A 16566-nucleotide genomic window follows, 5' to 3' on the forward strand; every position below is an offset into this window, starting at 1 on the left:
ACAAAGTTACAAAAAGAAGAGGTTTTCTTGCTTTGAAATTTGGATCAGGGAAATTAAGGGTTAAATGTTCAAAAGAGTTGTAGGTATTAACTGTTTTGGGAGTAATCAGTAAGTCAGACTGAAAGATTGTTGCTACTCCTCCTCCTCGCCCAGAACTTCTGGGTATGTGAAAATTTAAATAGCTTGAAGGAGTTGCCTCATTTATGCTCACATAATCCTCTTGCTGCAGCCAGGTTTCTGTAAGGCAAAACAAGTCAATGTGATTATCACAAATCAAGTCATTAACTAGCAGAATTTTAGAGGAAAGAGATCTTATGTTAAACAGACCACATTTAATTGTTTTAACTTTTCCCCCAATTGGAGTTATTTTGATTTTAATTAGATTATCATGATTTACTCCTTTGGGAATCTTTGCTAATTTATTAGATTTTGGTCGTGGGCAAGACACTGTCTGGATGGAGTAAAGAGTGGGTAACAGTAGAGAAGCTGCAGAGATGTGTGTTAAACTACAACTCTGCTTCCTGGTCTGCACCCTGGGTGGTCAGGGTTTTGGAGGACTAATAAATGTGGCCAGATTCCTAGAAAGAAGAGCTGCACCATCCAAAGTGGGATGGATGCCGTCTCTCCGAATCAGACCAGGCTTTCCCCAAAAGGATTGCCAATTATTAATGTAGCCCACGTTGTTTTCAGGACACCACCTAGACAACCAGCGGTTGAATGACGACATGTGGCTAAACATGTCATCACTGGTCAGATCAGGAAGGGGACCAGAGAAAGCAAATTTTTTTGGCAAACTTACACACCGAAGCAACACTAATTTTAGTGACCTCCGATCGGCGTAACCGGGTGTCATTACCACCAGCGTGAATAACAGTCTTACTGTATTTAACCTTATCCTTAGCCAGCAGTTTCAGGTAGGATTTGATGTCGCCTATTCTGGCCCCCAGCAAACTTTTGACTATGGTCCCTGGTGTCTCTAATGCCACGTTTCTGACTATGGAGCTGCCAATCACCAGAGTGGGCTTCTCAGTGGGTGTGTCACTGAGTGGGGAAAACCGGTTAGAAATATGAACGGGTTGGTGGTGACCAGTGGGCAGAGATCCACGACTACGCTTTCTGCGTACAGTTACCCAATCGCCTGGCTGCTCAGGCGCTGCTGGAGGACAGCTACGTGGGGGGCCTACTTTAACTCCTGGATGTTCAACAGCCTGAAGCCTGGATTCTAACTCTGACACCCTCGCCTCCAAAGCTACAAAAATACTACACTTATTACACATCCCATTATCACTAAAGGAGGCAGAGGAATAACTGAACATCTGACAGAGAGAGCAGGAGAGAGGAGAGGAAGAAGGAAGAGTTGGAAAAGAGTCAAGGGAGGGAGAGAGAGAAGCCATAGCAATGCTAAGCTAGCGCTAGCCTGGGCTAGCTACTCCTTGCTATCAGAAATAAAACCGTGTGAAACTGACAAGTGCTCAGTAGAAAAGTGCAGCAGAAGGCGCTATGTTTGAAAGTAGTCAGTTAGAGTTACTTAGATACAGAGATATCACAGAAAAAAAATGTATGTCACTCAAATAAATGGAAGTAGCTCCCCATCACTGCCAAATATAACCCCAATCGTCCAAGGATAGCTTCAATCGTCCAAGGATAGCTTCAATCGTCCAATGATAGCCTCAATCGTCCAAGGATAGCTTCAATCGTCCAATGATAGCCTCAATCGTCCAAGGATAGCCTCAATCGTCCAAGGATAGCCTCAATCATCCATTCAGCTTTTCTGTGCTGAAGCAACTATCAACTCCACCTCTTCATAACGTGCTGCTGACATTACTAAGGAAGCACAATAATCTGCATTTTTTGGATACACTGAAAAAAAAATAGAGGTTGACAGAACTTAAATTTTCTAGGCAACGTGATGCATTTGGTTTTTTGAGTTTTCCTTACTTAAATTCACTGTGGTTGAGTTTACAAAGATTTTTGAGTTCTGCCAACTTAGGTTTTTGGAGTGTTACATAGAAATTTTGAGTTCTACCAACTTAGGTTTTTGAGTTTCACCTTTAAGTTCTGAGTTCTATCAACTTTGTTTTATGAGTTTGACATATAGATTTTGAGTTCTACAAACTCAGATTTTGTAGTGTTATCTGCAAGTTGAGTTCTATATACTCAGTTTTTTTAGTCCTACCAATCGTCTTCACTACCAATCATTCATCACACAAAAAATTATGTTAATACAACATTTTTATTGCTTCAAGTCAAACATTGTATCAATAGATACAGTATAAAACCATGTTCAACAACATAATCTTAACTGCACAGATCAAAGTAACCTGACACTGGACCAGAATGTTCTAGATTCGTAAGAGTGATGATGAGGGAAAAAACAGTAAGACACCATTTTAGTAAGAGGAAAACACACAGGTAATTTTTTGTGAAGTAAGTGTATTAACATATATGAAAAAATAACAGTTTTACAAATTTGGACGGCCTTCAGTTTGTTTTTTTCAATTGTAGTCTCTTTAAATTGGATGCACCCTTTAAAAAAAAAAAAAGAAATAAAATGTCTTGTTTCCCAACGGAAAAAGAAAAAGGTTTTCCCTTTTTATCTCTGAGTTTTTCTTTTTAGTCCTACCACTCCGACAGGACGATGAATGCAAAAAAAGAAAGTCCTCTTTAGTCCAAATCCTTCTCCTCAGTCCAAATCCAGATGTTCACACGGTTGGCTCGCCATCTCCATTTAAGGAGAGAATCCAGAATCCAGGGTATCCAAAAAACCCTGCCTGCATAGCACAACAGGGCTTAGTTAAATCCATTCACTTCTTGTTCTTAACTGTACAGTTTATATCTCTCCAAGTATGATAAATTTCAGTGTGTAATGTAACTTTTCTAACTCATTACGAATTAACTGCTGCATTACAGGGTTAACATATAAACTGTTAATGTCACTGTTTTTCTTGTAAAGCAAATAAAATCATGAAAGCAAAAAATCCACATGTAAATAATGTAAATAACAGTAAATACCCACATCGGATTAAGAAAGTAAAATAATGTAGTCTTGTAATATTCTGTGCCTGAGTGCAACAACACTGCACTACATAAAACAATTTAGAAATTTCATAAGTTATTACACTCAACTTAATGTCTCTTTTCATTTGTACAATGAAAATAACAGGCACACTCTTTTCTCTATGCATAAACACTCACCCGCACATGCGCGGCACAAACACGCATGCGCACATGCGCATTATAAACGCGCACGTGCGCGGCTTTTCCTTTCATCAGAACGTGAAAAACATGTGAACTCATGCTTCAACTCGGTGGCAATACACCACAAGGGAATGCTAACTCACGGAGCTAACCGCTAACTGTCTGTACTTTGCAGCACTCACCGGGGAAAGAAAAGATTCAGAAAACTGGTGAGGTCCCAGGGTTGTTCCTCCATGGTTCTCCAGATGCATAAAATCACAATGTCCGCCAATCTTCTCAAACACGAGGGAAAAAGGCTGTGCCCTTGAAGAAAGGGATAGGAAACCCCGTACCGTAGTGGGTGTGTCCATGAACATAAGCAGTGCGCATGCCCATGAGTTTACAGTTGAGGGAACTCAAAAAATCTTGTATAGGCGATTTAAAACTCCTTGTTAAACCAACTTCTGAGAATTTGAGTTGGGCAAACGTGTATTTATTTGTTAGATGTCAAATTTATATTTCTGAGTCGGATTACAATACAATTGTGTGTTAGAACAACAATTGCCATTTACTTTTTTAACAGTGTAGAAACCAAAAAAGAGGAGCAAAGTGAAATTCAGGGAGGTGATTTCTGACAACATGTTATGGTATGGTTAGTGTGGGTAGGGCTATGATCACATTTAACCTGCAGGAACCCGGTTCATCTGGTACACCTGTAAGATGGTGCATCTTATGGGACAAACCCACCAATAATCACACAATTTCGATATAATTTATTTTTAGATGCTTTTGTTGGCATTTAAATTAAAAAATGTTTCTTATAAATAAACTAAATTAATTATAATTATCCTCTCTGATTACTTTATACCAGCCGTGGGCTTAAAGGCCAGATAAAATAGTTTACCACTATTATTGAGTTAACCCTTTAAAATGAGGCTAAAGTGGGTTTAAAGCAGGATTAGGATGTGATCTATAGCCCCTTTATGTCGGGGTCAATCCAGACCACCAACATAAAGCTCACAGCAAAATAACTTCAGAGTTAGCCTTTGGTATGCGTGATCCCGCTTTAAGAAGTGCCCCATACGACCGAATAACAAGAGAGAGAAAAAAACATGCAGATACTTTGGCTTTAAAATGATATTTAATGATTAAGATATGCCAGATTGTATTAAATATTAATGTGTATGACATATATAGTATATTATTAGATCATTAGTAGGCTTCTCCCGGCAACAATCTTTACAATCAGTACAATTAGAACTACATATTGCATTATTTGAAAAGTTTATTTAAGTCAGAAAAAAATTCTCCCTCTCTCTTTGTTCACATTAACAGGGAAAGCCATTTTAGCCTCACCATCTCCCACACACTCCCATCATGCAATGCATAACAAAAAAAAGTAGGAAAGGTAGAGGTTGAGGTTTGAAATCACCTTTATTTGACTCTAACAGTCAGAACAAAGAGGAAAACTAAAGATGCTTCATCCACCGAACACAAAACATCATTAATACCCCACATTTTTACAAATGCATTCATTTCCTTTGTCAACTTAATAAACTCAAATTCCACACAAACCCGAGCAGCTACAAGTCTGCTACCTTGTTTTTCATTAACATTCATATTGCTAGTTTTGCATTTCCAGCGATGAAATTTAAAAGAACATGTATCCATTTCTTCCTTCCACAGTATTTTGAACCATAAATAAAAACACATTTAGAAAACTGTACTTCAGATCGACCAAACAATAAAGATCAAAAAGAGGAATTAATCTTTTAATGAAGAAATTCTACACAGTTTCTTCCTGAAAACAATATGGACAGGAAGAGCTAGGGTCAGTGTTAAGGTGTGTCAGATTGGAGCTATGGCCCCATGCACCATCCTCCACTGGAGGTCACCCACCTTTTCTCAATGGGGGGGATGTACAGGGACCGCCACCAGCCTCTTGGGGTAGGGCTGGTGTTAGAGGAAAAGTCCGGTCACAATCAGAATTCAAACTTCTGAAAGTACTTCAAAGATGAAGTTATTACATAGTGTTTTTAATTAGGAATAATTTTCATTTGAATGTGCTTGTCATAAAACAGGACAGATGGACCCAGTATTCAAGGTGAGACAGCCAGCAGGAAAGTTCAAAATGATTATTAAAGCCGTAGGAAAGCGGCTGTTCGAACCGGTGCATTTCCGAATTCTCCCGAGTTGTGCACGACTTTACATTAGTGAATAAAGGGAATGTGATTGGTTGTTTATAAAGGGGGCGGGATTGTTGTGGAGGAAGGTTTGCAAGTAAGTTTGTTTGTGGCCGGTTTGTCTGCAGCATCGTTGCTAACAAGTTAGCAACTTAGTGCTAGTAGGTTCCTAATGGGAAATTCCATTGTGACCATGTAGCATTAAATTGGTGACTTAGAAATGACACTGTCAAGGAACGCTATGGACAGCGGAAACATGCCTCTTGGCCTCTTGGCCAGGTGTCCCTCGAAAAAGAGATTTTACCTCAAGAGACTTCCTGGTATAATAAAGGTAAAATAAAAAATAAATAAAATAAAGGGGAGGAGAGTTTAGTGTCCAAGGTCGTGGATGAGTCTCCTCGGTCATCCATTTTTTATTTAGAGGAGGAAAGCGGGGACGAAGATGTTGTGGAAGAGGACGCCAGGGCGGCAGAAGCTTGGTTTGGTGTAGAAGGCTTCCAGCCGTACATGTTTGAGCCCTTGCCTCGCAACGCTGCCAGTTCTGTTAGCTCTACGCCTGCTGAAGACACAGACGTCCATCCCTGTGAACACTGGGACGGAACTCAATGGGAAAGGAAAGGATTCTGATTTCAACCGTTGCGTATATTAGCTGCGACATATGAATCAGGATGCTATGAAAGAAAACATTTGATTGACAGATAACCGTTGATATAAGATTGGCTGAATTTAGGTGTTCAGGCTGACGTATAATGGAAAAAAACACAGATTTTAAGACAGGATTTGAAGTGAGTGAGGTGTTACTATATTTGGGCAAAAATGGCCGCTCCCAGACTCACAACGAAAATGATTATTTTTAGTTTTTTACTGATTAAGGATAAATTCATCAAATCACCACGGACATATTAGTTTTAGGAAGAAATAATGATCCATTGGTTATTACTGGCTGACCGGACTTTTCCTTTAAAAAACTCAGTCCACTTTGACACCCTCACTTCTGCCAGAGTCACAATCAGGGAAGGAAAGCCGTTCTACTCATCATCCCATTGGTCAGACTGTTAGCAGCAGATGCTCTAATGGAATCAGGCAGAGAAGCACAGGCTCCTTCTTTCAGCCCTAATAACACCAAGGTCATGGGTTCAAGCCCCATACTGGCCATTTGTTCACAAGATTCTTGGATTGCACAAGAACAGATTCAAAGAACACCTTCCTGGTCATGTAGGTGTTTGGCAAACAGAGATTAATGTACACTGGGACAATGTCATGCACTGTTGAAAGTGCATAATTGCCATTGCTTTAAAAGAGATACAAGTCCCCAATCCGCAGCCATCTTAACTCCCTCTTACAAAAATGTACCCAATCCAAAAAGGTGAACCATAGTTTCCCTATATTTTAATTAGCTGCATTGAAAAACAGATTACGTTTTAAATAGGAAATATATCATCTTGAGAAAAAGCTCTATATAAAAGGACAAGAAATGATTTGATAAGATTGAAATTGTAGGGATCTCCAACTGTGAGAAGATAAAGACGAACTCCTTAGCCAATGAACACATCGTTGCTGCCTCTACCTAGCCCTACAATGTGATGACACCCAATCTGGGTAATGTTTTAAACCATGTCCTCCTTAAATTTGGTTTCCAGTTGGCCACACCTAACTCTGTCATCAAGACTAGAGATCTACTTACATACCCCACCAAAACCTGTGCAATGCCCTCCTCTCACAATCTTTCAGAGAAGTTCATTGTGCTGTGGAATATGAATGGACAGTGATGACACCTTGCCTTGATATGAAGCAATTACACAAGGTGTGAAAGCATCAATGATTACTGGTGTCTTTGAAAAGGGCAAAAGTAGTCCCAAACACAGCTCCTTTTGAATGATTGTTGTAGATATAGTTTAATTTAAACTAGTGCTGTCAATCGATTAAATTTTTTTTAACGCGATTAATCGCATTTTAATCGCAAATTTTTTTTCTGATTGAAAATCATTTAAATACTCTCGATGACATACAAAAAATACATACAGGCTAGGTTTGTGCCAATGTTCTTTTTTTTAAATGAAAACAGGTCACAGACACTGATTTATGCCATAGAAACATATGGCAAGAAGATGGGGAGGCATGTAGCAAAAAATAACAAATAAAAAAGGCCCTGAAAACAGGCTGATGTAAAAGACAGTCTTTACAGTTAATACAGTCTTTTGAACAAAGACAAGCATTTTACCCTACTGCTATAAAATGTAGTACAGTTAATATTAGATGTTAATTAACCAAGATAATAATGAACAATTTTCAATCAATACATCAAAATCAATAGACCCACATCACTAGATGGAGGTAGTCTATGCTCTAGAAAGTTACTTTTCAGCCTCTTAACAAAAATGAGAACACACAGACACCCACCCACCCACCCACACACACACACACACACACACACACACACACACACACGATACCGACCTGTGGCGTACACAGACAGCAAGAGTGCCGTAGCAGATTCCATTTCACCTCAGTAATCTGTTTTCTCAGCGTATTTCAGGTTGCTACTAGTTATCAGACACTCAACTTGTTTGTTGGTGGTGGGGCTTAAAGAAAAGGCACTAGCGCTACCCAGTGTATGAGCGTCTTTTTCCCTTGAGGAGCTCGCTCTCGAAACCTATGAGAAATGCATAGACTGGGGGAAAATAGCCCCGCCTTCCCGCAGGCTGCAGCGGGATGTACTTGGAAAATTGTACCATAAAACCACATAGCGTTAATCTCACATTAAAAAAATTATCGCCGTTAAAATGGCCTCGCGTTAACGCGATAATAACGCGATAATTTTGACAGCACTAATTTAAACACCTGGTTTCATGAAGCAATTACACAAGGTGTGAAAGCATCAATGATTACTGGTGTCTTTGAAAAGGGCAAAAGTAGTCCCAAACACAGCTCCTTTTGAATGATTGTTGTAGATATAGTTTAATTTAAACACCTGGTTTCATGAGAAAAGTCAACATTGGTTATAAATCTAGATTAACTTTCCCTGGACCCAGGGAATTGTATTGGATATGGATCCAAATGATGACCAACACAGCAAGGGGAAATTTGGTATGATATTAAGGAATTGTGAAAGTGGAAGGAAGGAGTGGAAATACTGTCAGACTGACAATTTTTTCTGATAGTTGAATAAAAAAAGGGGAAAAGTGGGCCGGTTAGCTCAGCCTGGGCAGAGCGTGGTGCTAATAACGCCAAGGTCATGGGTTCAAGCCCCATACTGGCCATTTGTTCACAAGATTCTTGGATTGCACAAGAACAGATTCAAGAAACACCTTCGTGGTCATGTAGGTGTTTGGCAAACAGAGATTAACGTACACTGGGACAATGTCATGCACTGTTGAAAGTGCATAAATGCCATTGCTTTAAAAGAGAGCGCACTCCTCAATCCATAGCCATCTTAACTCCCTCTTACAAAAATTATCCCAATCCAAAACGGTGAACCATAGTTTCCCTATATTTTAATTAGCTGCATTGAAAAACAGATTACATTTTAAATAGGAAATATATCATCTTGAGAAAAAGCTCTATATAAAAGGACAAGAAATTATTTGATAAGATTGAAATTGTAGGGATCTCACTGTGAGAAGATAAAGACGAACTCCTTAGCCAATGAACACATCGTTGCTTCCTCTACCTAACCCTACAATGTGATGACACCCAATCTGGGTAATGTTTTAAACCATGTCCTCCTTAAATTTGGTTTCCAGTTGGCCACACCTAACTCTGTCATCAAGACTAGAGATCTACTTACATACCCCACCAAAACCTGTGCAATGCCCTCCTCTCACAATCTTTCAGAGAAGTTCATTTTGTGGAATATGAAAAGGCCCTGATGACACTTGCCTTGAATAAGCAAATTTCACAAAGGTGTGAAAGCATCAATGATTACGGTGTTTTTAAAACAAAAGAGTCCCAAAACAGCTCCTTTGAATGATTGTTTAGATAAGTTTAAAAAAACACCTGGTTTTAGAAAAGTCAACATTGGGGTTTTAAAACAGAAAAAACTTTCCCTGGACCCAGGGAATTTATTGGATTATGGGGTCCCAAATGTGCCAACACAGCAAAGGGGAAATTTGGAAAGAATTTTAAAGGATTGTGAAAGTTGAAGGAAAGGAGTGGAAAATTTTGTCAATAAATTTTTTTGTAGTTAATAAAAAAAGGCAAAAAATGGGCCGGTTAGCTAGCCCGGAAAAGCGGGTGCCTAAAAAACCCCAATTCTGGCAAAAGGCCCTCATTTTTCGGGATTTGTTCACCGATTTTGGATTGCACAAGCAAATTATAAAAACCATCCTGGCCCCTTTTGTTTGGAAAGAATTAATTACATGGGCTGTTACATTTAACGTGCCCCCAAAATTCCTTGTTTAAAGGGGGAACAATCCATAGCCACAAACCCTTTACAAAAATGCCAACAAAAAGGAAAACCTGTTTTAAAATTTTAATTACCATTAAAAAAGATTTAAATTTTGAAAAGGAAAATATATCATCTTGAGAAAAACTTATTTTAAAAGACAAGAAAATTTTTTGATAAAGTTTGAAAAGTAGGGACCCCAAAGTAAAAATAAAGAGAACCCAGCCAATAACACACGGTTTGTGCCTCTCCTAGTCTGTGTGACACAACTGGGGAATTTTTAAACATTCCCCTTTTAAATTTGGTTTCCAGTTGGCTCACCCTTCTCTGGTACAAGCTGTATTCTTAATCCCCCACCCCCAAAACCGTGAATCCCTCCCTCCAAGTTTCAGAAAGTTCAGACTTGGAAAATTGAAAGGGGGCAGGGTGACACCGCGAATTAAGAAACACCAGGTGTAAAAACCCAATGTTTACTGGGGGGTTTTCCCAACATGGGAAATCGGGGCTGAAATCCCCGTTGGGGCCCCCAAAAACCCCCCCCTTGGTTCTTCTCCACAAAAACACCCCCACGTATCCCGCAGGACCCAATCAGCCACAACCATTCACAGACATCACTACGTTGCCAGGCAAAAAGGGGTTTTTGCTGAACGCTGCTATTGTTAATACATGTTTAATAATTTACCAATACTAAGCTGGATGTATTAATGTTCATGATCGATTGCACTGTTATCATTACACCTGCTGCTTTGTTAATGCATTTAATCATTTGCCGATTTCAAGTTGGATGTATTAGTTTACATGATCAATTGCACTATTTGTCATGATGGGTTTCAGAAAAGCCCAGTATGCAGAACACCACAGAAACAGATAAAAAGTTTTAACAAGTTTATTGAACACAAGCACTTGGAATTAACACAGCAACTGGCTCAGGCCTGGGGGCAGGTTCACTGGAGTCTGTGAGGATGACAGTTCAGTTAGCTTGGGAGCAGATGAGTTTGGATTTGAGAGTTTCTGATTTATACCTTGAGGAGTCCGGGTTTGGTTTTGAGAGAGGAACTGTTGGGTCCAGAGACTGTTTAGTTCAGCAGAGTTCAGTAACCGCTTCAGTGTCTTGCTTCTAGCGTGAGGGCAGACCTTGGCTTTGGGTTTCCAGCTCTTAGTCCAGAGCAGCATGAGAATCCAGAGATGAGTCTTCAGGTTTGGCTCAGAGGGCAGGCTCGGCAGGTTAAGCTCATCCAGAGCTTACAAGGGAAACTGGATTCCTGTAAGCAGAGACAAAGAGGGATTAGAATCCAACCAGGGAACAGAAGCAACGAAGGTTCTCAGAAGAAGCTAGGCTCAGGTGCTAACCAAACTGGATAAACACTGTGGCGTTGAGGCAAGGTCTGAAGGCAGGTTAAATACTGGAGGATCCTCCTGATGATGAGATGCGCCTCAGGTGTGTCGAAGGCTCAGCTCAGGAGGATCCACGGCGAACTCTGCTGGAGAAAGGTGGAACTTCTCCAGATCCCGACACTATTACACCTGCTGCTAGCGGACATTAGTGAATGTATTAATATCTGGCATATTTTGGACAATTTCAGGCGCCAATAAACTGACTTTTATGGTTTTATTTCTTTGTTTCTATCTCGTTTAATTCTTTATTTTCGATTTTTCTTTTAAACTAGTCATTTAATCTAACTCGTGTTTATTTTTCTAGTAGTGTGTAGTGTTTGCATAGATGTTAGATTCCTGTAATCCTGAATTATTAGAATAAAGACATAATTGGTTAATCTGTAGTGGTTTTGGTCGTTCATATATCGGAGGGTTTATCACTCAGCGCAGATCCACCCCCCTTTTGGTAATAGTGCGAATAAACAGAGATAGAAGGTTCTTTATTGATAATTTAATAGCTTTGCTGATAACTTAACCGGGGCCACTAGACTGGTGGATACCTGGATTTTAACAGCCGGTCCCGGAACCATCCAGTTGTGGATCAACAACCGGTAAGTAGATAATTCAGGGCTATAATTATCCACCTAGGAACACCAAATTGATTTTGCCTTCGATGTTGAATAGGATAATAATTAACTATAACTCCAGTTCTAGTTAACCATCTATTCATTATCTGCAGGACATTATTTTTGCATAACACTGGTGTCTTTGAAAAGGGCAAAAGTAGTCCCAAACACAGCTCCTTTTGAATGATTGTTATAGATATAGTTTAATTTAAACACCTGGTTTCATAAGAAAAGTCAACATTGGTTATAAATCTAGATTAACTTTCCCTGGACCCAGGGAATTGTATTGGATATGGATCCAAATGATGACCAACACAGCAAGGGGAAATTTGGTATGTTATTAAGGAATTGTGAAAGTGGAAGGAAGGAGTGGAAATACTGTCAGACTGACAATCTTTTTTTATAGTTGTATAAAAAAAAGGTGAAAAGTGGGCCGGTTAGCTCAGCCTGGGCAGAGCGTGGTGCTAATAACGCCAAGGTCATGGGTTCAAGCCACATACTGGCCATTTGTTCACAAGAAAGTGCATAATTGGCTTTGCTTTAAAAGAGAGAGCACTCCCCAATCCACAGCCATCTTAACTCCCTCTTACAAAAATGTACCCAATCCAAAACGGTGAACCATATTTTCCCTATATTTTAATTAGCTGCATTGAAAAACAGATTACGTTTTAAATAGGAAATATATCATCTTGAGAAAAAGCTCTAAAAGGACAAGAAATGATTTGATAAGATTGAAATTGTAGGGATCTCACTGTGAGAAGATAAAGACGAACTCCTTAGCCAATGAACACATCGTTGCTGCCTCTACCTAGCCCTACAATGTGATGACACCCAATCTGGGTAATGTTTTAAACCATGTCCTCCTTAAATTTGGTTTCCAGTTGGCCACACCTAACTCTGTCATCAAGACTAGAGATCTACTTACATACCCCACCAAAACCTGTGCAATGCCCTCCTCTCACAATCTTTCAGAGAAGTTCATTGTACTGTGGAATATGAATGGACAGTGATGACACCTTGCCTTGATATGAAGCAATTACACAAGGTGTGAAAGCATCAATGATTACTGGTGTCTTTGAAAAGGGCAAAAGTAGTCCCAAACACAGCTCCTTTTGAATGATTGTTGTAGATATAGTTTAATTTAAACACCTGGTTTCATGAGAAAAGTCAACATTGGTTATAAATCTAGATTAAGTTTCCCTGGACCCAGGGAATTGTATTGGATATGGATCCAAATGATGACCAACACAGCAAGGGGAAATTTGGTATGATATTAAGGAATTGTGAAAATGGAAGGAATTAGTGGATATACTTTCAGACTGACAATTTTTTCTGATAGTTGAATAAAAAAAAGGTGAAAAGTGGGCCGGTTAGCTCAGCCTGGGCAGAGCGTGGTGCTAATAACGCCAAGGTCATGGGTTCAAGCCCCATACTGGCCATTTGTTCACAAGATTCTTGGATTGCACAAGAACAGATTCAAAGAACACCTTCCTGGTCATGTAGGTGTTTGGCAAACAGAGATTAATGTACACTGGGACAATGTCATGCACTGTTGAAAGTGCATAATTGCCATTGCTTTAAAAGAGAGAGCAATCCATAGCCATCTTAACTCCCTCTTACAAAAATCAACCCAATCCAAAAAGGTAAACCATAGTTTCCCTATATTTTAATTAGCTGCATTGAAAAACAGATTACGTTTTAAATAGGAAATATATCATCTTGAGAAAAAGCTCTAAAAGGACAAGAAATGATTTGATAAGATTGAAATTGTAGGGATCTCCAACTGTGAGAAGATAAAGACGAACTCCTTAGCCAATGAACACATCGTTGCTGCCTCTACCTAGCCCTACAATGTGATGACACCCAATCTGGGTAATGTTTTAAACCATGTCCTCCTTAAATTTGGTTTCCAGTTGGCCACACCTACAGTAACTCTGTCATCTATTAAGTTGTAAGTAGCAGACTGCATGTATGAGATGTAAGGAATGGGAGGCGGGGCTAGATCTGTGTTTCGTTCTTCGGGGAGTTGAATGAAGAGCGCGGGAGCGCATGTTGTAAACTGTTAATGGCGACCATTAAAGTGTGGATATTAACGTAAGCAGTGTGATTATTGAGCCAACATTGGTAGCAGAGGATGGCCACTGCTGGAAATTACAAAGTTCCCCCACCGTTCGACGAGAAGACGTCTTACGAAAGTTGGAAAAATGAAATTGAAATCTGGAGACTTGTTACCGACTTGGACAAAAAGAAGCAGGCCCTGGCGGTTACCCTGTCGCTATCAGGAAGAGCGAGAGAAAGCGCGCTGGAAATCGCTGCGGAACATCTCAACGTCGATGCAGGAATGAGTGTTCTTTTAGACAAGTTGGATTCAGTGTTTTTAAAAGAAGAAAAAGATCGACAGTACGAAGCTTACACGGAGTTTGACCGGATCGACAGACGCGGCGACACGTCCATGATGGATTACATTATCGAATTTGAACGACGGTACAACAAGTTACTTAAGTTCAAAATGGAACTACCGGATGCAGTGTTAGCATTCAACCTATTAGACACCGCGGGGCTAAACGTTAAAGACAAACAGCTAGCTCTTACCGCCTGTTCCACTGTAACTTTTGACAACATGAAATCGGCTTTGAAAAGAATCTTCGGTGATAATGTCTATCCTCCACAAGAGGGCGACTCAGCCTTTTTCACCAAATACACAGGCAAGCGTGAACGGAGTTCAAACTCAGAGCAAAGCTCAAGAACAGCTGCAGGGACTAATCCACTCGACAAATACGGGAGAAGAACTAAATGTGCAATATGTCAGAGCACTTTTCACTGGGCAAAAGACTGCCCCAATAAAAGAGAACATGTGAAGCTAACAAATGTTGAGGGATCAAAAGACAACGTTGAGGAATGTAATATTACTATGTTTTCAGACGAATTCACATCTGACACACAGATCTTCATGGTAGAAGCTTTGGGATCTGCTCTGATTGACACTGCCTGTACAAGAACTGTGTGTGGTGAAAAATGGCTTGCAGATTATGTAAGTGGATTGCCTCAGAGAGAATTAATGAAGATTAAAGATGAAAAAAGTGCAAGACCTTTCCGGTTTGGGGATGGAAAACTGGTGCAATCCACAAGAAAGGTGACTATTCCTGCAACAATAGGAAAAACTAAATGCAACATTGAGACAGAAGTAGTTCCAGCAGATATACCGATGCTTTTGAGCAAAACATCACTGAAGAGAGCGAGTGCTGTTTTAGACATTGCTCAAGACAAAGCAATGATGTTTGACCAACCTGTAAAACTTGAACTGACATCTTCTGGACATTATTGTGTAAATTTAAGAAAGGAAAGGATCAATAATGAAAGCCAGTTTAAACAAAGTGAGACACCAAATGATGAAGATGAAATTCTCATTGTGACAGAAAACATGGCAACAAAAGAAAAAAAAAAACAGTACTGCTAAAGCTACATAAACAATTTGGACATGCCTCAGTTGACAGACTACAAAAGCTCTTATCTTGCTCAGGCAACACCGATGATGAAAGCATTACAGTCCTGAAGGAAATTGTAAAAAACTGTGAAATATGCATCCGGTACAGTAGAGCAAAACCTAAACCTGCAGTGGGTTTACCCATGGCTTCAACGTACACTATATTGCCAAAAGTATTTGCTCACCTGCCTTGACTCACATATGAGCTTAAGTGACATCCCGTTCCTAATCCATAGGGTTCAATATGACGTCGGTCCACCCTTTGCAGCTAGAACAGCTTCAACTCTTCTGGGAAGGCTGTCCACAAGGTTTAGGAGTGTGTTTATGGGAATTTTTGACCATTCTTCCAGAAGCGCATTTGTGAGGTCGCACACTGATGTTGGACGAGAAGGCCTGGCTCTCAGTCTCCGCTCTAATTCATCCCAAAGGTGTTCTATCGGGTTGAGGTCAGGACTCTGTGCAGGCCAGTCAAGTTCATCCACACCAGACTCTGTCATCCATGTCTTTATGGACCTTGCTTTGTGCACTGGTGCACAGTCATGTTGGAAGAGGAAGGGGCCAGCTCCAAACTGTTCCCACAAAGTTGGGAGCATGGAATTGTCCAAAATGTCTTGGTATGCTGAAGCATTCAGAGTTCCTTTCACTGGAACTAAGGGGCCAAGCCCAGCTCCTGAAAAACAACCCCACACCATAATCCCCCCTCCACCAAACTTTACACTTGGCACAATGCAGTCAGACAAGTACCGTTCTCCTGGCAACCGCCAAACCCAGACCCGTCCATCAGATTGCCAGATGGAGAAGCGCGATTCGTCACTCCAGAGAACGCGTCTCCACTGCTCTAGAGTCCAGTGGCGGCGTGCTTTACACCACCGCATCCGACGCTTTGCATTGCACTTGGTGATGTATGGCTTGGATGCAGCTGCTCGACCATGGAAACCCATTCCATGAAGCTCTCTGCGCACTGTTCTTGAGCTAATCTGAAGGCCACATGAAGTTTGGAGGTCTGTAGTGATTGACTCTGCAGAAAGTTGGCGACCTCTTCGCACTATGCGCTTCAGCATCCGCTGACCCCGCTCCGTCAGTTTACGTGGCCTACCACTTCGTGGCTGAGTTGCTGTCGTTCCCAAACACTTCCATTTTCTTATAATACAGCTGACAGTTGACTGTGGAATATTTAGGAGCGAGGAAATTTCACGACTGGATTTGTTGCACAGGTGGCATCCTATCACAGTTCCACGCTGGAATTCACTGAGCTCCTGAGAGCGACCCATTCTTTCACAAATGTTTGTAAAAACAGTCTGCATGCCTAGGTGCTTGAATTTATACACCTGTGGCCAT

The 16566-nt window shown here is 40.4% G+C and overlaps 3 non-coding genes across 3 annotated transcripts; all 3 read left to right on the top strand.

Annotated features, from left to right (window-relative positions):
• Positions 1-8545: 8545 nt before the first annotated feature.
• trnai-aau lies at positions 8546-8620 on the top strand. The gene has a single exon. It is a non-coding gene; the product is annotated as a tRNA-Ile (tRNA).
• A 3555-nt stretch (positions 8621-12175) lies between these two features.
• trnai-aau lies at positions 12176-12250 on the top strand. The gene has a single exon. It is a non-coding gene; the product is annotated as a tRNA-Ile (tRNA).
• An 858-nt stretch (positions 12251-13108) lies between these two features.
• Positions 13109-13183, top strand: trnai-aau. The gene has a single exon. It is a non-coding gene; the product is annotated as a tRNA-Ile (tRNA).
• The last annotated feature ends 3383 nt before the right edge of the window (positions 13184-16566 follow it).

This window comes from Cyprinodon tularosa, unplaced genomic scaffold (assembly GCF_016077235.1).
Source record: "Cyprinodon tularosa strain WSP-4 unplaced genomic scaffold, ASM1607723v1 ctg1656, whole genome shotgun sequence".
NCBI classification, from domain to species: Eukaryota; Metazoa; Chordata; class Actinopteri; order Cyprinodontiformes; family Cyprinodontidae; genus Cyprinodon; species Cyprinodon tularosa.